The sequence below is a fragment of the Sphaerodactylus townsendi genome, linkage group LG04 (genome assembly GCF_021028975.2).
Source record: "Sphaerodactylus townsendi isolate TG3544 linkage group LG04, MPM_Stown_v2.3, whole genome shotgun sequence".
NCBI classification, from domain to species: Eukaryota; Metazoa; Chordata; class Lepidosauria; order Squamata; family Sphaerodactylidae; genus Sphaerodactylus; species Sphaerodactylus townsendi.
In genome coordinates, this window is record NC_059428.1 from 8,291,435 (window position 1) to 8,315,790 (window position 24,356).

Here is a 24,356-nt window from a genome sequence, read left to right on the forward strand (position 1 = left end):
AAGATCGACAGCTGGAACTCCTAGGGTTCAAAAAGCCCCAAAGCAGGCGGACGACGCTGGGAAGGAGGGAACCCCCAAACAGCCTCTGCCGGGACAGGCCCCAAAGAAGCAGCAGAGCCAGCCACACCCGCTGACTCCGGCAGCCGGAAGCAGGGACCAGCCCCAGGTGTTGTTCAAATGGGGGCAGAGGGCGCTGACATGAACGATGCTCCGGTGCGTGTTTGTTCCTCAAGACAAGCCCTTGAGATAAAACGTTCTCCTTGTTCTGTGGGTGGCAGCTGCAGGCCTCACCGCGTCCCCCTAGACCAGGGGTCTTCAAACTATGGCCCTCCAGATGTTCATGGACTACAGTTCCCATCAGCCCCTGCCAGCATGGCCAAGTGGTAGGGCTCATGGGAATTGTAGTCTATGAACATCTGGAAGGCCACAGTTTGAAGACCCCTGCCCTAGACCCAAGCCCCCAGCCCCTAGGGAGGCCCCACGGCATTCTGGGATCTCCTCAACCCACCCTTCCCTTCTGCAGGATGCTGAGTTGCCACAGCAGGACTATTGCTGAAGGCATTCACGGCCGGATTCAACTGGTTGTGGTGGGTTTCCCGGGGGGCTGCGTGGCCGTGGTCTGGTGGATCTTGTTCCTCACGTCTCGCCTGCTGCTGTGGCTGGCATCCCTTCAGAGGTGCATCAAAGGAGGAAGTCTGTTACACACTGTGTAGAAGTATGTTTCACACTGAACACAGTGCTTAACAGACTTCTCTCTGTGATAGACCTCTGAAGATGCTGGCCACAGATGCAGGCGAAACGTTAGGAACGAGATCTACCAGACCACGGCCACACAGCCCCCCGGGAAACCCACCACAACCAGTTGAATCCGGCCGTGAAAGCCTTCAGCAATACATTAAGAACAAGATCCACCAGACCACGGCCACACAGCCCGGAAAGCCCACCACAACCACACCAGGACTGTTCCTTTGTAAAGCGAATCCTTTCCCAGTCTGAAGCCAAACCCCACGCTTTGAACCAAAGGGGCGAGAAAACTAAAGGGCTTTCACAGGCTCCAAAGGAGAACGATAAAAACGTTGACAAAAATGGTCCCTATGCTTTTCCCCTACCCAGTGGTGGCGAACCTTTGGCACTCCAGATGTTATGGACTACAATTCCCATCAGCCCCTGCCAGCATGGCCAATTGGCCATGCTGGAAGGGGCTGATGGGAATGGTAGTCCATAGCATCTGGAGTGCCAAAGGTTCGCCACCACGGCCCTACACCAACAGCACCCCTCCCTGTGGCTTGGGGAAAGCTCTCCGGGTTTTATGAGGAAGGGTCTCTCCAGAGGCCTGAACCCCCCACCCCACCCCCAACAAAAACACTCAGCAGAGAATGGAGCCCAGGAATTGATGGCCCCAAATGGCCACAGGCTGGGAACTTTCCAATGTTTTCAGTTTACAGGTGAAAGGGAGGGGGAGATGGAAGAGAAACAGGAGGGGGGGGGGGGTGGACAGCCAGAGAACGAGGCCACGGACCGAAGGAGGGCAGAGGCCTTCAAGAAAAAGGAGAAGAAGAAGAGTTCGTAAGGAGACTCAAAGGGGCTGGCAAACTCCTTTCCCTTCCCTCCTCCCCCACAACAAACACCCTGTGAGGTAGGTGGGGCTGAGAGAGCTCTGAAGAACTGTGACTAGCCCAAGGTCACCCAGTGGCGTGTGTGGGATGCACAAACTACTCTGGCTCACCAGTTAAGCCTCTGCCAGGTGGCAGAGCAGGGAATCAGACCCGGTTCTCCAGATTAGAGTGCACCTGGTCTTAACCACTACACCCCTGGGGGGCTGGGGGGATGAAGGTGGACCTCCTATGCCAGGGCATGGGCGGCAAGGAGAAGGTGGCGCACGTGAGGGGGCTGGATCTAGCCCGTTGAGGGGGGTTATCAGGCCTGCAAGTCAATTGAGGCAAAAAAATACCCCACACCCAATTGAGGGGGAGGGGTCCTCACTTGGGTTGTGGGCCTGTTAAGCCCTCTCAAGACAGGCACCCCTCCCTGCTGCGGGCTCGCCAGTCCAAACACACACACACACACACACACACACACACACACACACACACACACACACACACACACACACACGGCCCAACCAAGCCACACTGATGTCACATCTGGCCATCATAACAAATTAGGTCGACACCCCTGTGTTAAGTTCTTGGATAATACATTAGTAAGCACCTTATAGCAATTTGGTGGCACAGCCACGCCCCTTTAAAAGACGTGGCCTGGGTCTACAGTGGATGCTGGAACGATCATGAACGGGAAGTCTAGGCTGCCTTGCAGAGAACTCTTCATGCGGGGGGGGGGGGGGGGGGTCCAGGCAGCCAGAGTGTCAGAGTAGGAACAGGAAGACTCTGGCTTGACCCCCCCACCCCCCGCCATAGAAGCTGAGCGACCGTGGGCTAGTTGCGCATTCTCAGCCTAGCCTACCTTACAGGGTAGGGGTGAGGCTGGGACAGAAAGATATGAGCTGCTTTATGTCCCCATTGAGTAGACAGGGAGGATTATTATTATTATTATTATTATTTATTTATTTATTTATTTATTTATTTGATTTGATAAACCGCCCTACCCCCAGAGGGCTCAGTAGGCAAATGCTGAGTGAGTAAACCTTTGTCTTCAAAAGTATTTCATTCATCCCAAAAACGGGGGGGGGGGGGGGGGGGGATTTCAGCAGGTGTTCCTTCCAGTCCTCCCCAAACCTCCCAGTTTTTCCACAGGAACAGTTGGAAGAGCATCCTGGGCGTGCAAAGAGTTTTCCCAGTTGTTATTTGAGGCCCACCCACCCCCCAGGCCAAGGAGTTGCTGCACGCCCCAAACGCGCTGCCAAAGGCTCCTGCCACCTATCTCAAACCAGCTGGGGCGGAAGGAGAGCGTGCCGGGTGCGGGAGGCGGCACTCCCAGCCAAACCCAGAGCGGGAAAAGGCCTCGACGCTGGAATCCAGCCGGTTCCACATTCCTCTATCCAGGAAAGCAGAGTTGTTCATGGCTTGAAAAAAGCAAGCCTTCTTCCACCCCCACCCCAAACATTAGGAACAAGATGGGGGGGGGCAGGAGACAGTTCCAGGCGGGAACTCCAAACCCACAGGAATTCCGGCACATTCCACACACTCCCTTGGGCCCAGGGCCAAGGTTTCTGCGGGGGGGGGGGGGTGCCAGAGCATCCCACTCCGCCCTGAGAAGACTCAGCAGCTACAGCTGATCAGGCAAACGGGATCCGAGGTTGAAAAAAATATCTGGACTGCAAAAAAATCTATGAACTGCAGGTTATTTTCAAACAATTATGCCAAAACATGGAATGAACTCAAAAACCATTTGTCAAAGTGGAACAAACTTTGGTTATTGTAGCTGGCAAGAATTTCTGGGCTTACAACAGATGTTTTACCCACAGAATCATAGAGTTGGGAGAGCCAGAAAGTCCATCGCCCTGCCCTGCAGGAAGACCCAACCAAAGCACTCTCGACATATGTTCATCCAGCCTCTCTTTAAAAACCTCCAAAGAAGGAGACTCCTCCACCCTCCGAGGAAGTGAATTCCACTGTCCAACAGCCCTGACGGTCAGGAAGTTCTTCCTAAAGTTTAGGTGGAATCTCTTTTCCTTCCCCTTGAACCTGTTACTCCTGATCCTGGTCTCTGGAGCCGCAGAAAACAAGCTTGCTCCCTTAAAATATCTGAACAGGGCTATCATGTCACCTCTTAACCTTCTCTTCTCCAGACTAACCATACCTAGCCCCCTAAGTCTCTCCTCACAGGGCATGCAATCCAGACATTTTTCCATTTTGGTCGCCCTCCTCTGGACCCACTCCAGATTGTCAATATCCTTCTTGAACTGCAGAACTGGACACAGTATTCCAGGTGAGGTCTGTCCAATGCAGAACAGAAAAATACTGTTATGTCCCTCAGTGAAGACACTACACTCCTGTTGACGCAGCCCAGAATCACATTGGCCTTCTTGGCTGCAGCATCACATGGATGACTCAAGTTCAGTCTGTAATCTACTACGACTTTCACAAGTACTGTTATCAACCAAGTGTCACCCATCTGTACATTTCATTTTTTCTGCCTAAGTGGACATTCACACTTACATTTATCTCTGATGAAATTCATTTTGCTTGTTTTGGCCCAGCTCTTTAATCTGTCCAGCTCGTTTTGAATTCTGACCCTGTCTTCTGGGGTTTTAACTACCCCTCCTAGTTTGGTGTCATCTGCAGATTTAATTAGCATGGCCTCTATTCCATCATCCGTTACGGATAAAAATATTGAACAGCACTGGGCCTGGGATAGAACCTGTGGCACCCCACGAGTCGCTTCTATCCAGGATGAAGATGAGCCGTTGGTGAGCACCCTGTGCGTTCAGTCAGTCAACCAGTTCCAAATCCATCTTACAGTAGAAGAAGAAGAGGAGTTTGGATTTCTATCCCCCCTTAAATATAAAATCTTGCAAGATGCAAAGGAAAGAATTAGGAAGAATTAGGACTAATAAAAGGAAACACTTCTTCACGCAACGTGTGATTGGTGTTTGGAATATGCTGCCACAGGAGGTGGTGATGGCCACGAACCTGGATAGCTTTGAAAAGGGGCTTGGACAGATTTATGGAGGAGAAGTCGATCTGTGGCTACCAATCTTGATCCTCCTTGATCTGAGATTGCAAATGCCTTAGCAGACCAGGTGCTCGGGAGCAGCAGCAGCAGCAGAAGGCTGTTGCTTTCACATCCTGCACGTGAGCTCCCAAAGGCACCTGGTGGGCCACTGCGAGTAGCAGAGAGCTGGACTAGATGCACTCTGGTCTGATCCAGCTGGCTTGTTCTTATGTTCTTAAAGAGGAGGATCAGACTTACCAGATCTGAAATTATATTTTGCTCCTGTTGTTTGCTTTGGTTGAAAGAATGGGTTTTGCTGAGAAACAGAAGACTGATGGAGTCAGAGACACGATAGGAGATTCAAACGGAATGCCTTATTGTCGAAGAAAACGGGGTTTAAAAATCAATATACGTGATGTGCTGTACTGAAAGTATGGGAATGCTATAAACCTGCAATATGTCAGAAAACACCGTTAAGGCTCTCAGCACAAGACACATTATGTAGACAAGAAATGATGGTTCAAAGTGGATGGTTAACACATCACAACGTACTCGATTTTTCCGAAGAGGAACGCAAAATGAAATCAAGGGAAGATTTAGTAGCACAAAGACCTGCCTGCCACTGGTTTTACCATTAAAACCTTTGAGCTGCACTCCCAACAGAAAGGCTCAGTCCCGCAGAAACTGTGCCTCAGTCTGAGCTCTTCAAGCCAGGCTGGTCAGGGTCCCAGGACTAGCGAGGGCCCCTCAAACGCAGGCAAGACGCCCACCAGTAGGACAGCCAGCGTGGTGTAGTTGTGAACAGTGGTGGACTGTAATTTGGAGAACTGAGTTTGATTCCCCACTCCTACACATGAGCAGCTGATCCTAATCTGGTGAACTGGATTTGTTTCCCCGCTCCTACACATGAAGCCTGCTGGGTGACCTTGGGCCAGTCACAGATCTCTCTGGACCCTCCCGGCCTCACCTGCCCAACAAGGTGTCCGCTGCAGGGAGAGGAAGGGAAGGCGACCGGCAGCTGCTCTGAGACTCCTACGGGTCAGAGGAAAAGTGAGGCATACACCCAATTTCTTCTTCTGTCGTCTTCTCTCGGTCTGCAGAGCACCGGGCGCGAAGCACTTTCACAAGCCCTGTTTTCTTTGAGGAGTCTCCCATTTTATTTATTTATTTATATTTATTTATACTTTAGGCTTCTATACCGCCATTTTAATGCTTTTATTAAAGTATTTTAATACTTCCTCAAACAAGCATCGATTTTAGTGCCAATATATTTCAGCAACACACACACACACACACACACACACACACACACGGAGCTCTGCTGCAAAAAGCAAGTGCACCTCTTTGGCAGCGCACTCCTCAGGAAAGGGCCTCGGGAGCCGTCACTGGGGCGGGCGGGTTTTGAACCAACGAAAGCCCAGCCTGCTCCCCTGGTCTGGTCTCCTCGCCCCACACGCCCAGGCTCTCGGCCCCACGCGGAAATGTGACAGCCGGCCAGCCCTCCCTCCCGGCAACAGCCCCTCCCAGCCGTGAGTCAGCGCCTGCCGCACCACCGCCCAAGCAGCTAGAAATAACCTTTTGCAGCCAGCCTGCTGGGGAAAGGAGGGGGGGGGGCTTCAACTGCCCCTTCCTCCGTCCAAGGGCAGAGCAAGGAAGTGGGGGGGAGGGGGGGAGGGCCGGGGCCCCCCCATACAGGAGCAGGATGAGTCCGGATGACCTGAATTTGGGGTGGGGGAGGTGCACGCAACATCCTCTCTCTCTCTCTCTCTGCTGCTAGAGATGCGGAAGGATCTGCTCAGAGGCCAGGGAGCCTTTCCAGGTGAGGGTCCCAGCTGCCACATCCGGTGAGGGGGGGCTCTGCTGCCCCAGAAATATGGTGGGGTGGGTTGGTTTCCCGCTCTGCCACTTGAGCTCTCGAAGGTGCCCCCGACTCCAGCGCAGCGCAGCCCAGCCCAGCCGCCCTCCAAACCCATCTTCTGGGTAAACAAGCAGCGGCACGGCTGCACACGCAGGCCACGCTCGGGCCTCCTCTCCCGGCAGCACCACGGAGGGCAGCAAGACGGGGCTGCCAGGAAGGAGACGGGGCCACAGCAGAGCCACGCCGCCCCCCCCCCCCACCTGGCAGCGCTCCCAAGGACAGAGAAGCCCCCACCCAGCCCGCCCGCCCGCAGCCAAGCAAGCGCCTGGAGCCAGACGCCTCCAGAGGAAGCCCCACCCCACCCTGCCCAAAGGCTTTCCCCGGCCAAGGAGGGAAAGGCAACAGAAGTGCCCCCCCCCCGTCCCACTGCTTCTGCAGGGGGGGAGGCATCGCAGCATCCCACCCGTTGGCACGGAGAATCAACAGGAGGCCGCCAGTCACAAGAGGAGCTCAAGAGTTTGGATTTATATCCCCCATTCTCTCCTGTAAGGAGACTCAAAGGGGCTGACAATCTCCTTGCCCTTCCCCCCCACAACAAACACCCTGTGAGGTGGGTGGGGCTGAGAGAGCTCCGAGAGAACTGTGACTAGCCCAGGGTTGCTTAGCTGGCATATGTTGGAGTGCACAAGGTAACCTGGTTCCCCAGATAAGCCTCCATAGCTCAAGTGGCAGAGCGGGGAACGAAACCCGCTTCTCCAGATTAGAGTGCACCTGCTCTTAACCTCTACGCCAGGCTGGCTCTCTGGAGGGGAGGAGTGAGCAGGTCAGCAGCAGCAAAGGCAACTCATCCCCACCGCACCCCTGCCCCAAAGTCACCCCTTATAAATGCCTCCTGGGCTGCACCCCAGACACGCCGGAGAATCGAGGAGGAGGAGGAGAAGAGAAGAAGAGTTTGGATTTATATCCCCCCTTTCTCTCCTGTAGGAGACTCAAAGGGGCTGACAATCTCCTTGCCCTTCCCCCCTCACAACAAACACCCTGTGAGGTAGGTGGGGCTGAGAGAGCTCCGAGAAGCTGTGACTAGCCCAAGGTCACCCAGCTGGCGTGTGTGGGAGCGTACAGGCCTTAATCTGAATTCCCCAGATAAGCCTCCACCGCTCAGGCGGCAGAGCGGGGAATCAAACCCGGTTCCTCCAGATTAGATACACGAGCTCTTAACCTCCTACGCCACTGCTGCTCCAGTGAGCAGCCCTCCTGGTCTTCCGTCAGCCTGAGGAGGAAGCCCCCTGGCCTGGAAGGGCCCCACAGAGCGCAGGACCCCCCCCCCCAGGCCAGCCTTGTGAGCAGCCCCCGGGGCCCAAGGCAGGGAAAGGGGTTTCTCTTCCACACGCAGTGGAGCGAGCGGACGGCCCGAACTGCACACTTTTTCACCAGCAAGGGAGGACACCCCACACACACACTGACAGTCCACAAGGACCCCCTCCCTGAAGCAGAGGATGCCAGGAGGGAGGGGGGCCACACGCGGGGGAGTGCTGAGCAGGAGCTATGGAGACAGACAGGGGTCATGGAGGGGCAGCTTCAAGCCCCCACTCCACCATGGAAACTCACGGGGGGATTCTGAGCCAGCCTCACACACGCCGTTCTCCCACCTCGCAGGGCGGTTGTGAGGATAGAACTGATTGGCTAGATGGCGTGCACACTTTGGGTCCTTCCCCAAGGAGAAGAGGAGGCCACAATTTATCGTTCAGTTGTTGGGAGTCCCAACTGAGGCTTGAAATTGTGCTTCTTGGCCTGTGTTTTTAAATAAAAGTTGTTTTATTTACATTGCAAGCAGCCGTGAGTTCCACGAGGCAGAAAGTATGTTGTAAGTAACAATTCACAATAAGTTCTGAAAGACCACGGTGCCAAGGAGAGAAAGCTCATTTTGTGGCACGCCTCTGAAGGCGCCAGCCACAGATGCGGGCAAAACGTTCGGGGCAAAAACTACCAGACCGCAGCCACGCAGCCCGGAAAACCCACAACAGCCAGGGGGGGAAAGGTAAACAAACGAACACCTGACCCCCTGCCAAAGCTGCTTTTCTATTAACTGCTGTTGCAAATTAAAAGAAATTGATGTCTTGTCGAAGGCCTTCTCGGCCAGAATCATTCGGGTGTTGTGGGTTTTCCGGGTTGTATGGCCGTGTTCCAGTAGCATTTTCTCCTGACGTTTTGCCTGCATCAGGTGAAACGTCAGGAGAGGAAGATGCCAGCCACAGATGCAGGCGAAACGTCAGGAGAAAATGCTACTGGAACACGGCCATACAACCAGGAAAACCCACTACACCCGAAAAGAAATTGATTCTGGTTGCCCAAAGACGGGGCAATGCACAAGTTCCCTCCCTAGACTTTTGATCAAAGGTCACTAAAGGGCATTTTAAAATGCAGAGACAATTTCCCTCCTACCAACCTGCCGTTCCCACCAACGGGCACCAGCGCCACCCTTCGCGAAGGGCCTTCGAAATCTCTGCCCGCCCAATTGAGGACGTCTCTGCTGGCACAACCCGACGGTTTGCCCTGCCACTCCAAGAGGGCTGCAGCCCGCCCCCCGCCCTGCAATCGCCCGCCATAATGTGACAAGGGCACCAGCCTAAAACACTCGCCCACCCCAGTCTCCATTAATGCCAGCTGCCCACTGGCACCAACGCAGGCCCCCCCTGAGGCTGGCTGACACGGGCACAAGAGGCCTGGCATGTCGGCTGAGCAGAGCAGGCAGCCAAGCGGCTGGCAGATCAAAGCGCAGGCTAATCCTGCCTACTGGGCTGCAGCACTGCCAAGGAAGGGTGGCACGGCCGGCCAGCCGGGCAGGAGAGCCTTCCAACACCCCCGCCCCCGTCCCAGCCAGAGGGAAAACTGACCCGGGCCCGCCCCGCAGGGCTAAATTTAGCTTTCGCAGGGATCCTCCTTGGGGGCCCCGCTCTGGCTGTGAAGGGAAGCCTCAGCTGCCACCAGGGCCTGGCGCAGGGGCACCGCCGGGCCAAGGGGCCGCCAACGGGCAAGGCAGCTGAGCCCAGGGAGAGAGCAACGGGCAAGGGCCAGGAGCAGGGCCCCACGCGGCTGTGGGAGCAGGGCAGACAGTGAGGGGAAGGGGCTCTGTGGGGGGGGCATGCTCTGGACCCCCGGGAAGGAGGGGTCCTCACTGGAAGGAGGGTGTGGGGGGGGGAAATCCAGGGACCAGCCCCCATTCTCCCAAACCGGTCCCCCCCAGCACCCCCCCCCCGCTTGGTCTCACATAACAGGTGGCAAATGCACCCTCTTGGCCCTCCAGTCACACTACAGCACAGTTATTACTTTGCTACTTAGGAGGAACACTCTGCACATGCTCAGATGCCCTTCAGCTAGGCCCACAATCGCCTAGGCACACGTTCACTCCCAGTCCTGGAAAGACGACCTGCCACCCCCCCTCCCCAACCTTCCCCCCACCCCCCAGGCATCTCTTTGGCCACCACCTTGTCCCAAGGTGACCTCAGCAGGTGACCCTCTTGCCAGCCCAGAAGGATAGAGGGGGGGATCACGGGGGGGGGGGCTGGAACGGCAGCAGCAGCAGCCACATACGCGCCTGTGTTCTGGGAGTGCCACACTGGGCAGCAGCGGGCAACCCCCCCCCGCCACCTGCCCGCCCCCCCCCGCCAGCATAGCTCCTCCCCCCTCCTGAAAACAAGTCTCGCCTGACGCTTCAACGCACCAGGCAGCCAAACAGCCCTGGGCAGCAGACTCGCTTCGAGCCCCCCCAGCTGCAGGCAGACCCCTGCCCCCCCCCCCCGGCACGGGCGAAGAAGGAGGCCGGCTGCCAGTCAAGGCGTGGGCACCACACGCCCCCTCCCCCCCCCCGCGCCACAGCCCCCCCCCCGCCCCTCTGCAAGCGGCCCCCCCCCCAGGAATCCCGCAGACCCCGGGCAGCCCTGGCAGCGGCGAGCGCCGGGTGGGGGGCACAAGAGCGGGCACAGCCTGTGGCACCCCCCGCGGATCCCGCCCTGCCTGCGCCTCGCACCGGCTGTGCAGGGGTCTGACATCTCGCGGCGCGGGCTGTGCCTGGCATGCGGTGTTTCCAAAGACGCCTCAGCCCCCACTCCCCACCGGGAAATACGAGGCCCCGGCAGCAGCCGCGGGGGGGGGCGGCCCAGTTCCAGGGATCCCCCACCGCCAGAGGCAGTCTACCCCCCCCCCCCCCCAGGCGGAAGGCCGCGGCTGCTCGGCGGGCCTGGGACAGGCTGCCCCCCCCCCACCCCGACCCTCTGGCGGGAGGAGGGTCCCGGGAGCACTCGGCCTGCCCGCCGCCCCCTCGCCCCCACGGAGGCTCTGGGGCGCGGCCGCCGCTCTTGCACTCTGCACATGGGCCGGAGGATGGCGACCGGGCCGCTGCCCTGCGCAGTTCGGCCGGCGCCCACCGGAGGGGCCTGGGCGACTCCCGGGGCAGGACGCAGCCGCCCCCCCCCCCCGCGACCCCCGGCCGCCTCCACGCAGCCCCCCCCCCCGACGCTCACCTGGACCGCCGCCGTTGCCGCCGCCGCTGCCGCTGCTCAGGTGGTCCCGCGGGCGCCGCCGCCGCCGCTGCACGAGGAGCAAGGCGCGCCGCGGAGGGAGGCGCCGTTCACGATCAACCTCGCAGCCGGAGGCCGCGCGCAGCACCCCCCCCCCCCCCGCCGCCCTTCTCACTGGGCGCGCTCCCGACGCCGCCCCCGCCCGCCCGCCCGCCCGCCCGGCGGCAGAGGAGCCTCTCCCGTTCCCTCCCGGGCGAGTGGGGCACCCGCGCCCTGCCGGCCATTTTCCTGCTCCTGCTGCCGGCCCAAGCCCCGCCCACAAGGGGCGGGCCTCCCTCGCCGCAGTCTCCGCCTCGCCCGCCGCCAGGCCACGCCCACTGCCTGCCGCCGCCGGCGAGAGCTGGGACGCGGGGCCCGCGGAACTCTGCGCCACCTCAGAGGACCCCGAAGGGGGGAAGCGGCGGCGGCGGCGGCGGCGCAAAGTGGGGGCGGGGGCTTTTCCGCCGAGGCGCCAGACCAGGCCGGGAGTCGAGGGGGGCCGCCCTCTCCTCCGGTCCCAGTCCCCCCCAAAGGGCTGACTCCTGATCATGCGAATCCCTCTCCGACTCGGGGATGGGCTGAGGCGACCTTTGGCTCCAGCTTGCTCTCCCAGCCCGTCCTACTTCGCAAGGCTGTTGTGAGTGTAGCCTGGAGGAGAGCAGGGCGGGCTGCTCTTCCCCCCGCCCCCGGGCGGGCGGGCGGGCGGGCGGGCGGGCGGGCGAGATCGGAACTGCGCCTGTCCGTCCCTTATTGCCATGATGGATCCCCTGAGGACGGTGGGCCAGGGGGCGTCCTCTAGAGTCCTACGTCTGCCCCACTCCTGCCGTGACTACAGGCTACTCTGGCCTTGTTGCTACCGTGCCCAGGCAAAGGCGGCCCTTTCGGGCTGCTGTGAGGGAGATGAAAGCTGGAGGGAGGAGGAGGGAGGGAGGAGGAGGAGGAGGAGGAGGACGGGGCATAAAGCAGCAGCCACAGCGGCAGTGTGAAGCCCCCATGGAGCAGTGCAGCAGGACGAGGGCGGCAGAACTAGAGAGCAGCGCGGACCACAAGGGCTGGTGCCAGCAGGGGGATCCCACAGACACCCATCACTGCCCTGGACTGCGAGCCTGCTCCTGCCGGGCCTCCTGCTGGGCTGTTTGTTCCACCACAGTCCTAGTCCCTTTATAGATAGACAAACTTGCGTTCTCTCAGATGTTATGGATTGAGTAGTGGTTTGTCATCCCCTGCCAGCATGCTGCTGCTAGCAGGATGATGGGAACCGGGTAGTCCAAGCAACATACCTGGAGGGCCTTAGTTTGACACCTATGCTTTATAGCAATGCCCCCCTGACCCGTCACGGCTTGGCTGGTTCTGTGGAAGGGCAAGAGCGCAGGCCGGCCGAGCCACACGGGGCCACCACAGAGAAGGCTCCGGGAGGGGCAGCTGGCAGGCTTTTTATCCACTAGAAGTGGGGGGAGGATTAATGGGAAATTAACGTGACTCTCTCTTTCGGTGGCCATATGCAGCGCCTTCAGGTTTTCTGTTTGCTTTTTGTTAAAGGTAAATAATGGTAAATAAAGGCAAATAATTTTGTCCAGGTAATTTTTGCCAGCAATGAATGCGCTATAATGTTTATAATAATAATATATTATTAAAGAGGAGAAAATGCTACTGGAACACGGCCATGCAGCCCGGAAAACCCACAACACGCTAGTGATTTTGGCCGTGGAAGCCTTCAACAATATACATTATTAAAGAGTGTAGTGTTTTCATATTTAAGTTAATATCCAAACATGCTATTAGTTGTGACTGGAGGGCAGTTTTTGCCCAAATAATACTTTAATTTTTTTTGCTTACTACATAATTTGTTGTCTTCTTTCTACTTTTATTTTCCCTAGCCCTCCCCCCCGCCCTCCCCCAGTGACAAAAATCAAAGATATTCCCATGGCACGGTGGTGAAGGGTGCAGCCAACCTGCGGCTCTCCAGATCCTCATGGACTACAAATCCCATCAGCCAATTGGCTATGCTGGCAGAGGCTGATGGGAATTGTAGTCCATGAACATCTGGAGAGCCGCAGGTTGCAGACCCCTGAGCTATTTGCAACTCTTTAAGTATCAGCTGTGCTTATTTGTTTTGGCTCTCATTAAATTTTAATGCATTCTGACCTTTTCCCTCAGCCTAAGAGCCTTCTTTGGTAGGAGCAATTCTTAAGTAGCTTTGTAAGAGGAGTGTGAGACTAGCAAAGGGGCTGATAATCTTCCTTTGCTCCTTCCCTCACAAGCAACAAACACCCTGTGAGGTAGGGGGGGCTGAGAGAGCTCCGAGAAGCTGTGACTAGCCCAAGGTCACCCAGCTGGCGTGTGTGGGAGTGCACAGGCTAATCTGAATCCCCCAGATAAGCCTCCACAGCTCAGGCGGCAGAGCGGGGAATCAAACCCGGTTCCTCCAGATTAGATACACGAGCTCTTAACCTCCGACGCCACTGCACACACATATTTAAACTCACAAATCAAATTCAAATATAAACAGTCTTAAAATCAATAAGATCACAATAAACTTGCAGTTCTTGAAAGAGAAAATAAATGTTCCCTAAGTGTGCAAACAGTACCGTTTTTGTGAGGCGTTGTGGGTTTTCCGGGCTGTGTGGCCGTGTTCCAGCATTTTCTCCTGTTTCGCCTGCTGGCATCTGTGGCTGAGGCATCTTCAGGGGATCTGATGGTAAAGAAGCAAGTGGGAAATATATACCTGTGGAATGTCCAGGGTGGGAGAAAGAACCGTTTGCACTGGTTGACAAGTATAAAGGGTGCAATTGGAAAGTGTGATTTGCATGTGTTGAGTGGAATCCACCCATTTTAGCAGACGTTTGTAACACTGAAGTTGCATCATCAACTAGTGAAGGCATCTGCATAGTAGTTGCCTGGCATTTGAATCCATTTTATGTACAATTTTATGTGATAAGTTACAAATATTGCATTGTATGGGATGCTGTGTGCCATCAGATCCTCTGAAGATGCCAGCCACAGATGCAGGCGAAACGTCAGGAGAGGATGCTGCTAGAACACGGCCAGACAGCCCGGAAACCACACAGCACCCCAGTGATTCCGGCCGCAGAGGCGTTCCTCCCATTGGGCAAAGGGGGCAGTTGCCCAGGGCGCCACCTTGTGGGGGGCACCAAAAATGCAGGTGGGAATTTTTTTTTGAATTTTCAGTGTTTTTTCTGTTTTTGGCCTGCAGGAGGCGCGGTAGTTAGCGTTGCAATCTTCAAAATTCCTCTTGTGGGATTCTCTTTGGTGGAGACTATCCTGATGTGATATCACCTGTAATTTCAAAGGTTTGGTTTAGGGAGTCCAAAGTTATGGGAGCTAATAGGAGATGGGGGCTACACCTTTGGGGGTCCATAACTTTGAACCCCCTGAACCAAACTTCACCAAACATGGGTGAACCCCTGACAGCAGGCACACCCTAAATTTCCCCAGATTCCCCAGATTCTCTTTTTAAATCCCCCCCCTTCCTGCCAATGCTTGTTTTCTTTATTTCTTTCTTTTATTCTTTCAATGCCTAACGTTGTTGGTTGTTAGGGGGGGGGGGCATCAAACCTTGTGGCTCTTGCCTTAGGGCTCTGTGTTTGCTCCAGATACTTTACCGTTCGGCCGTGAAAGCCTTCGACAATACATTGCATTGTATGTTGCTTAATCAGTAATAGAAGTGAAAGTTTGATAGGAAAGTATATGTTTCAAATTATGTAACATTTCTGAGGGTTTGTGGGGAGGGGCTGTGGGGGGGGGGAAACGCTCAGCCCTCCTTCAGCATTTCCAGAAAGCCTTTTTATCCATTGATTAGTTCACTGAAATGTCTGGGCCCCGGTCATGGTCTTCTGCCCCCCGCCCAATTGTCCTGCCCCAAAGATTCTCCAAGGAGCTGATCCACGCCTCGACCTGTGACCTGTGTACTGTCTTTAGGGTCCGACCAGGTAATTTCTGCATCATTTAGCATCATGTTTAAATATGCATGCATCGTTTCGGCTCCGTATTGGATTTCTGTTTGCTTTCAAATTTCTGCAACCCAAACCCTACTGCAACTCTTCGTGAATATCCTGTTGCTTGCCCTGAGGAAACGGAGTCTCGGTGGGAACTAACACAAATAAAGGAACTCACGACAGCCCTGTGCAGTAGGCTCAGCTGAGCCGGGGGGGAGCTTGCCAGTGAGCTGCTGTACTGAATCCCGTGGCCTGGTGGCCGTGGGGCCCACAGCAGAAGTGGAAGCCGTTGCCTTCCAGGGGCCCTGTGAGTTTCCTGCCTAGGCAGATATTTGGACACCCTCCTCCCCTACACAAGAGACAGCCTGGGGCGGGGGGGGGGGGGGGGGGGGCCAGCAAGAGAGATCATAAGCTGGGGAGCTCATGGGGGGCACAATTTTGAAATCCCCCTCCCCAAAAAAGTCTCCCTCTCCAGCATTCCCTGAACTCCCTCTTAGGCTGGAGCAACTCAATCATCCCTTTGACCAAATCTCCGCCTTCCTCTCCTCCAGGGGGCAGGCTGGTTCAGTGCTGTAAAGGTTCTTTCCCGGAGGGTGTTGCTCTGCACCCGGGGAGGGCCCTCAAAGCAATAGACCCCCCCCCCCCACGCAGCTGTGTGTGCCATTTTCATGATCAAAAGGGGGCAGGTTGCTCCGCTGGGCATGGGCTTGTGGACACCGCCAAGCAGGGCGGGGGCATGCAGCCCAGTCTCTGCATGGCCTTCTGGGCCCCCGTCAGGACTGCTGGCACCAGAGCCGAGAGGCTGAGAGGAGAAGACTGCCGCTTGTCTCCAGGGGGCACCAAATCCCCCCTGATCGTAGCCCAGTCAGCCTCCTCCAGGCAGGAGCCAATGGGATGCGGGGGGATCCAATTCAGACCCCAGGCCCAGGGCAGAGAAGCAAAGACTGGGACTGTCACGATCGATCGCAAATCATTTGTTTGTGACTCAGGTATTGAGCTTATGTACGCCAAGGTGTAGTATTTGTGCAGTGGTGGCGAACCTTTGGCACTCCAGATGTTATGGACTACAGTTCCCATCAGCCCCTGCCAGCATGGCCAATGGGCTGTGCTGGCAGGGGCTGATGGGAATTGTAGTCCATAACATCTGGAGTGCCAAGGGTTCGCCACCACAGTTATAGAGCCTCTGCAGAGGGGAGCAGGTTCTCTGTAGCCCTTCACATCCTGGAGAGTGCGGTCAGCTGAGGGTCGGTGCCAGAGGGCCACACAGTGGGGCATTTCGGCCCCTCGAGCAGGGTTCTCGGGAGAGGGGGGGCTTCGTCGTACGGCTCTGTCGGCCCTGCTGGCTGCTCAGCCTGGACTGGGTGCTCTGCCTGAGGGAGAGCGGTGGCTGTGCCTTCACTGCTGCAACGTCGTGCTCCAAAGAACCCTGGGGGTCGACCCCTCGTTTCTAGGAGCCCTGCAGTCGGGGCTGAGCACAAGATGGCTGACCTGAGGAGGAGGAGTTTGGATTTATATCCCCCCTTTCTCTCCTGTAGGAGACTCAGAGGGGCTGACAATCTCTTTTCCCTTCCCCCCCCCAACAAACACCCTGTGAGGTGTATGGGGCTGAGAGAGCTCCGAAGAACTGTGACTAGCCCAAGGTCACCCATCTGGTGTGTGTGGGAGTGCACAAGCTAACCTGGTTCCCCAGATAAGCCTCCACAGCTCAAAGGGCAGAGCAAGGGATCAAATCCGGTTCACCAGATTAGAGTGTACCTGCTCTTAACCACTAGGCCACTGCTGTTCCTCCCACCCCCATGGCTGCATTGCCCCCATGCCCGCAAGGATGTATGTTCTCCTCCAGCACCATCGTGGGGGGGGGGGGGTTTCCAGCATCCCTGCCCCCTCCCCCAGCCTGCTGCTGCACACGCACAGCCTCCTCCTGGCCTGGCCCCGGCCTCTCTCTGCTCCCTCTCCAGGGCCCTCATTAGCCCAGCACCGGAGCCGGCACCGCCCCCATCGGGCCCTTTAGGGTTGCACCTCCTGGCTCAGGTGTGCGGCCAGTCCCCTCGGGAGCCCCAACTGCTCTCCGTTGCTATGAGCCGCCAGGAAGAGGGAGCTCCTGGCAGAGAGGCAGCCTCGCACGCACCGGGCGTCTCTCGCCAAGATGAACGGCCTGGGCCAGACCCCCAAAGTCCAGCACCGGGACCCACAGGGGAAGCAGCTCATCAAAACAGGGGGGAGCAGTGCTGGGCCGGCCTCCCAGCAGCCGTAAGTGGACATGTGGGGGGGGTGGGGGTGGGGGCGGAATGGCATCAAGGCACACAAACCCCAGCAGGTCAGCACAGCAGACTGGGAGCACCCCCCCCCCCGGCCCACCCATTCGCCAGTCTGTGCGCCAGAGCAAATGTGCTCCTGGGAGAGGGTTGCCAACCCCCAGCCGCGGCCTGGAGACCTCCCAGAATTACAACCAATATCCAGACCCCAGAGCTCAGTTCTCTGGAGGAAGTGGTCACTTAGGGGGGTGGGACTCCGACCCATCACTTCCCTGCCCTTCCCACGCTCCAGCCCCACGTCTCCAGGAATCTCCCGAGCCAGCAGCAACCCTAAAGAGCGGCAGCCCCCTCCTGCGTGGTGCTGAGACTGCCCCCCCCCATGGGAAGGAGAAGCAGACACGGGAGCCCCGAGGCTGCGTGGGACCTGCCCCCGGAACAGACGAGAGACCCCTCTGGAGGCCAGGTCTTCCCCCCAGGTGGCGTTTAGGGGGGCTGCTGTTCTCCCTTTGGGGTGGTCTCCTGTGCTGCTCATTTTCTCTCTCTGTGAGACCACCGGCGGGGCCAACTAGAGGAATGAGCAGAGAGGCCCCCATCCCGCATCCGAAGGCTGTGGCAGGTGAGGCGAAGCAGAAAAGGCAGGCGGCAGAGGTGCTCCTGGGGGGAGCTCACCTGAAAGGTGCTGGGGTCTCCGGGCAGGCAGACGGTGCGGGGGGGGGGGCAGGCAGTGCTTTGACATCTGTGGGTGCTACTAGGTCAGCAGGGCCTGGTCTAGACTGCCCAGGCGAGCCCAACCTGGGGAGCTAAGCAGGGTCAGGCCTGGGTAGTACTTGGTTGGGAGACCACCAAGGCATTCATTCTCTGAATGTCTCAACAGCCGTTTTCTACCTCTCCCCCACCCAACTGGGGACCCCCCCCCGAGGCCCCTTGCCTGGCCCCCAAAGGAACACGTCCTCATCAGCTCTCCTTGCTGAGTCCCTCCTGGGACCCCATCACGGGTCCAAAATAACAGCCCCCTGCTCAGAGTCTGGCACGGATGGCTGGGACCCCAGGACACCAGATTGGGCTCAGTTTCATCGATTAGCCATTTCCAGACCCAAGTCCAAGTTCTGGTGTTGGTCTTTTAACCCCTGAGGAATTTGGACCCAGCAGTTCTGCAGGAACCCCTACCCACCCACCAGCAAGAGCCCCCCCCCCCCACTCCCCCACACGGCCTTATTTTGCATGTTGCTGCTCTGGGGGGGGGGGGGCGGGGGAATAAGTAGGTGGAGAGGCAGAGCTCGGCCTTCAGGTAGTGGCTGGGAGAGCACAGGTGGTAAAAGAAGGGTCTGTCTGGACAGACTTTGAGGGTCCCGCCAGCTGGCTGGGCTGGGTGGCTGAGACGCTGGTTTGCCCTTGTAGACGCGATGTTGTGTTTTGCCCTTTCTTTTGGAAGTATTTTGTCTGTCCGATCCTCCTGTTTGGATGGGCCCCATGGCAGAAAGCCGGGCGAAAACATGTCATCAGGGGCGTAATGCCCACTGGGCAAGGTGGGCAGCTGCCCAGGGCACCACCTTGTGGGGGGCATCAACATGCAGGGTTCGTTTTTGGGTATTTTTAGTGGTTTTCAATTTTTGGGCTGGAGGGGGTGCAGTTTTTAGGCTAGTCATGCTTTAAGAGCCCATGTGAGGACAGTGACCAGACGGCCCAGCTTGTGGCTCAAGTCCCCCCCCCCCCAATTCAAAACAACCCTCAAAACAGATGGGGTGCCCTCAGTCTGCTCCTTCGCTCTCAGCCTGACCTACCAGTTGTGCAAATGAAGCAGTGGAGACAGGAACCACGAACACCTCCTGGCCAGAGCAGCAGTGGCATAGCGGTTAAGAGCAGGTGCACTCTAATCTGGAGAACAGGGTTTGATTCCCCACTCTGCCACTTGAGCTGTGGAGGCCTAGCTTGTGCATTCCAACACATGCCAGCTGGGTGACCTTGGGCTAGTCACAGTTCTTCGGAGCTCTCTCAGCCCCACCCACCTCACAGGGTGTTTGTTGTGTGTGTGTGTGGGGGGGGGGGAGGGAATTTAAGCCCCTTTGAGTCTCCTTACAGGAGAGAAAGGGGGATATAAAACCAAACTCCTCTTCCTCCTCCTCTTCTTCATGCAGGGGAAAGGGGCTGGGTCTACCTATGAAGAGCTTGGTGTGTGGGAAGTGGGAAGAGAAATTGGGGGGCTGCACACAGCAGGCAGAAGCCAAGTGGGTTGCCCCCGCCCCACTCCCAGTCCTGGCCCCCGGGGGTGGGCTGCTCGGCCGAAATTCCCAGTCCCAGGGGGCTTCCAGCAGAAGGGATCCCAAGTGCTCCCTGTCCGCACACACTGGGCTGTTGCCCATTGAGCCCCCCTGGAGCAAGTAAAGCAAAAGCATGCAAAATCAAGCAGTAAAGAAATACTATGAGTTAAGTAAATGTGCCACTGTTGCGAACGCAGCCAGTGGCGCCTCTCCCTGAGCCCCGCATGGCCACGTGGAGCCTCAGCACCAGGATTCAGAAGGACTGGGCGGTGTCCAGAATGGTCCAAATCCCGGTTTGAAGACTGCTTGTTGGGTGACCGTGGCTTCCTAGTGGTTGAAGAGGAATTGATGCAAAATGAGGGGGGTCTAAAGACCCCCTCCCCAAATCCTGGCTTATTGGACTTCCCCTCCCTCCTCTAAGAACATAAGAAAGAACATAAGAACAAGCCAGCTGGATCAGACCAGAGTCCATCTAGTCCAGCTCTCTGCTACTCGCAGTGGCCCACCAGGTGCCTTTGGGAGTTCACAACAGCCTTCTGCGGCTGTTGCTCCCGAGCACCTGGACTGTTAAGGCATTTGCAATCCCAGATCAAAGAGGATCAAGATTGGTAGCCATAAATCGACTTCTCTGCTGATGCATTCCCCCCCCCCCCCAGGTGGTTGAGAACCCCAGACCCTGGGCCATGCCAGAGGGGGCCCACAGGGATCGTTCCTGCGTGGGCTGGACGAGGCCTGGCCAGGAGGGGGCAGCAGGAGCTCAGCCTGTTTCCGAGCAGCCAGGAGGCTGCCTGCGAGGCCCGTTCCGTACCTCCGGTGATGTGCAAAGAAGGTTCCGTTCTTGTTCACCGGGTTCAAGGACCTGAACGTTCCTCCACAACCACCTCCGCCCCTCTGCCAGATCTCTCTGCAGGGATCCCTCGGTTCTCAGGGCTGTGAGCAGACCCAATTCCCCTCAGCCCTCCCGCCCAGCCGCAGAAGGCCCTTGCGTTCACCTCCTGCAGGTGAGCTCCCAAAGGCACCTGGTGGGCCACTGCGAGTAGCAGAGAGCTGGACTAGATGGACTCTGGTCTGATCCAGCAGGCTCTTTCTTATGTTCTGATGTTCTTATGTCTCCTGGGACATCTTTTCCCCAGTGGGGGGTGGGGCGGGGTCTGTTTCCTGTCGCAGAGTCGTCTTGTTCTCCATCCATGTCCAAGTACAGGTGGAGACCCCTCCTTCCGTTGCCTGTGTCCATAAGGGGGCGGGGGGGTGCAGCTACATTAATAGTCCTTGTTATGTTGTCCTTCCCTCTCCTTCTTAGGGGTCCAGTCCCCTGCTGTGCTGCCCCACCCTGTCCAAGCCAAGGAGGGTTCCCAGCTGCCTGGTGAAGAAACCTCCTGTCCCTCTCATAGGATCATAGAGTTGGAAGGACCCATAGATGCCATCTAGTCCACCCCTCTGCTCAATGCAGGATCAGCCGCCCTAGAGCAGTGGTGGCGAACCTTTGGCATGCCAGATGTTATGGACTACAATTCCCATCAGCCCCTGCCAACAATTGTTGTTGTTGTTATTAAATCCACTCCCTTCCTGCCAATGCTTGTTTTCTTTCTTTTATTCTCTCAATGCCTAATAAAGGTGGTGGTTGTTGTTGTTGTTGTTGTTGTTGTTGTTGTTGTTGTTGTTGTTGTTGTTGTTGTTCCCAAGGACCTAGGATATTAGATATTAGATATTAGATATTATTTTTTATTTATTTATTTATACTTTGGGCTTCTAGACCGCCCCATCCCCGAGGGGCTATTAGATATTAGATATTAGATATTAGATATTATCATTATAATTATTAAAATTTAATAGACCGCCCTACCCCCAAATGGCTCAGGGCGGTATACAATAAAACCACCAACAAATAGTGATAAGACATAATAATAATACAACATGAATCAAAAGTGCATTAAAATCCATTAAAACAGTAGCAGCATCTTAACTCAACTTAAGGAGTTACGAACCATCTGACTGCCAATTCAAATGCCATCTTGAGACGGAATAGTCGGGTTAAGATTTAAAGTGCCATAGGTCTTAACTGTTTGGAGTTCAAATTAAATTACATTTTAACTGCTCTATCGATTTGTAAATGTTCGAAACCGCCCCGAGCCTGTACAGGGAGGGGCAAAGCTGATAAAATAAACAAGTAAACAAGTAAACAAGTAAAACACCAAGGGCCAAATTTGCTGGATCAGGTACAGAACAGTTTTCCAGGAGGCAGCCTGCAGGGAAGTCAAGCCAAGGGGCCAATGCTCTTGATCAGGTACTCAATCAGAGGGACTCTTTTGGATGGTTGGTCCACTTGTAGCCCACTTGTCGACACATGCCCAGGGACCCCAGCATGCGACGCGGCCGTTGTTAACCCGCACGATGACCGATGTGGTATGGAATAATTTTTTATTTGTATCGCCATGTTGTATGGGTTGGTGGACACTATTATTATTGTTGTTGTTGTTGTTATTAAATCCACCCCCTTCGGCATGGATTTAAAGGGAGGTTCCCAGTTTAACCATTGAAAGTGATGCTGTTTCAGGGTGGGGGATAATCCACCCCAAAACAGCATCACTTTCAATGTTGTTTAAACTGGGGATTCTCCCTTTAAGGTGGATTTAAAAGGAGAATCTGGGCTCCCTCGTTTAAACACCATTGAAAATGATGCTGTTTGGGGGTAGATTCCAGCATCACTTGTTTAAACTAGGGAGCCCAGATTCTCCTTTTAAATCCACCTTAAAGGGAGAATCTGGTATTCCCAGCCAAATAACATTGAAAGTGATGCCGTTTCCCGCACTTGGATGGACTGGATACAATAATTCATAAAATGCTTTCATAGCAGCAATTAAAACATTTCGTTAGCATTTCGAAAATGCTTTCCCAAAAAATTGTATTTCTGCCGTGTGGCATGGCTTATTGCTGTGCCTAGAATTTTGGTGAGTTGGGGGATGTTCTATAAATGTGATGGGTGGACTTTGAAACAACCTGCGGAAAAAAAAATCATTGTTTGGTCACAGTGGCGGAGGGTGGCCGCCTATGGGGGGGGGCACCAAACCCAGGCCTCGCCTGTGGCTCCAGTTTTGCTCCAGGTACAATCTCTGCTGAAGAGGAGGATGTGTTTCGGATCTTCTCCTCTTGGTGAACCTTCCCGGGACACTTCGCCATCACCATAAGAGACAGGATGGTGGACTAGAGCAGGGGTAGGGAACCTGCGGCTCTCCAGATGTTCAGGAACTACAATTCCCATCAGCCTCTGTCACCATGGCCAATTGGCCATGCTGGTAGGGGCTGATGGGAATTGTAGTTCCTGAACATCTGGAGAGCCGCAGGTTCCCTACCCCTGGACTAGAGGGACCTCTGTCCAGTCTGTTCCTTTATTTGAACACAGAATTTACTGCATTCACTGGAGACGACTTTGAAACAGAGCTAAACCCCCAGACTTTGGAGCCTCCTTTCTGGGTTGGGGGACAAGCGCCGACTCCAGGCCAGTTTCCCATGGAGACCCCTGAGCCTTGTCAGCTCGGCCCCCTCTGCCCCCCTGGACCCCACCCCCCTCCCCTGTTCCAAGCCAAGCATGGAGCAGGTCCTCGTGGTGACCTCTTCCACCTGATGGGATGAAGTCCCCAGGGACTGTGCTCCACCCCTAAGGCGCCACTGCCAGGTGAGGAAGAGGAAGCATTGCTGTGTGGGCTCTGCAATGTCTGGAGTCCAGGCCCTATGAGGAGAGGCTCAGGAAGCTGGGGATGTTTAGTTTGGTGAAGAGAAGATCAAGGGGGGACATGATAGCCAGATATTTGAAGGGATGTCACATCGAAGAAGAGGAGGATGAGGAGGAGGAGGAGGAGGAGGAGTTTGGATTTATATCCCCCCTTTCTCTCCTGTAGGAGACTCAGAGGGGCTGACAATCTCCTTGCCCTTCCCCCCTCACAACAAACACCCTGTGAGGTGGGTGGGGCTGAGAGAGCTCCGAGAAGCTGTGACTAGCCCAAGGTCACCCAGCTGGCGTGTGTGGGAGTGCACAGGCTAATCTGAATTCCCCAGATAAGCCTCCACAGCTCAGGCGGCAGAGCGGGGAATCAAACCCGGTTCCTCCAGATTAGTTACACGAGCTCTTAACCTCCTACGCCACTGCTGCCTCAGGGAGCAAGCTTGTTTTCTGCTGCCTCAGAGACTAGGACCAGGAGTCATGGGTTCAAGGTGCAGGAAAAGAGATTCCACCCATAACATTAGGAAGAACCTCCTGACCATCAGGGCTGTTGGACAGGGGAATGCACTTCCTCAGAGAGTGGTGGAGTCTCCTTCTTTGGAGGTTTGTAAGCAGAGGCTGGATGAACATCTGTCTGTTCCTGCATGGCAGGGGGTTGGACTGCATGGCCCTCGGGGTCTCTTCCATGATTCTATTACTTGTCTACGTGGGACTTCCAAGGATGCTTCCCCCTCCCACCCAATCAGGGGCATCTGGAGCATCAGGGGGCAGGATCCTAGAGGCCGTCAGGGGACCCTGGGTGTGGGGGGAGGAGGAGGAAAGACCTTTTGGGCCACTTGGATCCAGTTCCCTCGCGGCTCTAAGCCAGATGGGGATCGCGGGACGTGGCTTTCAGAAGGGTTTTTGCTGGATTCTTTTTGGTTGACGAGGGCTTTGCCACCCTCCAAACTTAGCCCTTCTTTGGGGAGGAGGGGCGTCCCGAGCAGAGCAGAGCGGGGGTGTATCTCAGTGCGGGTATCTCCCTTTTGGATAGGGGCCCAGGGCCTCCTCCACCTCTTTAATCGCCTTCAGGCAAAGGTGGTGGCCCCTGCCTTGAAGTCACTGTTGCTTTGGCAGAAATATTTGGCCTCTCTCATCTGGT

General features: G+C 56.1%; 1 protein-coding gene across 1 annotated transcript in view; it reads right to left on the reverse strand.

Annotated features, from left to right (window-relative positions):
• FHIP1B (FHF complex subunit HOOK interacting protein 1B) overlaps nucleotides 1-23,510 on the reverse strand; it is a 27,743-nt gene extending 4,233 nt beyond the window's left edge. Inside the window, exons 1-2 of the mRNA XM_048495538.1 lie at nucleotides 23,505-23,510; nucleotides 22,848-22,854 (exon numbers count right to left, since the gene is read on the reverse strand). The gene's annotated coding sequence lies outside the window, so the exon portion shown is untranslated. The remainder of the gene's footprint in view (nucleotides 1-22,847; nucleotides 22,855-23,504) is intronic.
• Between the last annotated feature and the right edge of the window lie 846 nt (nucleotides 23,511-24,356).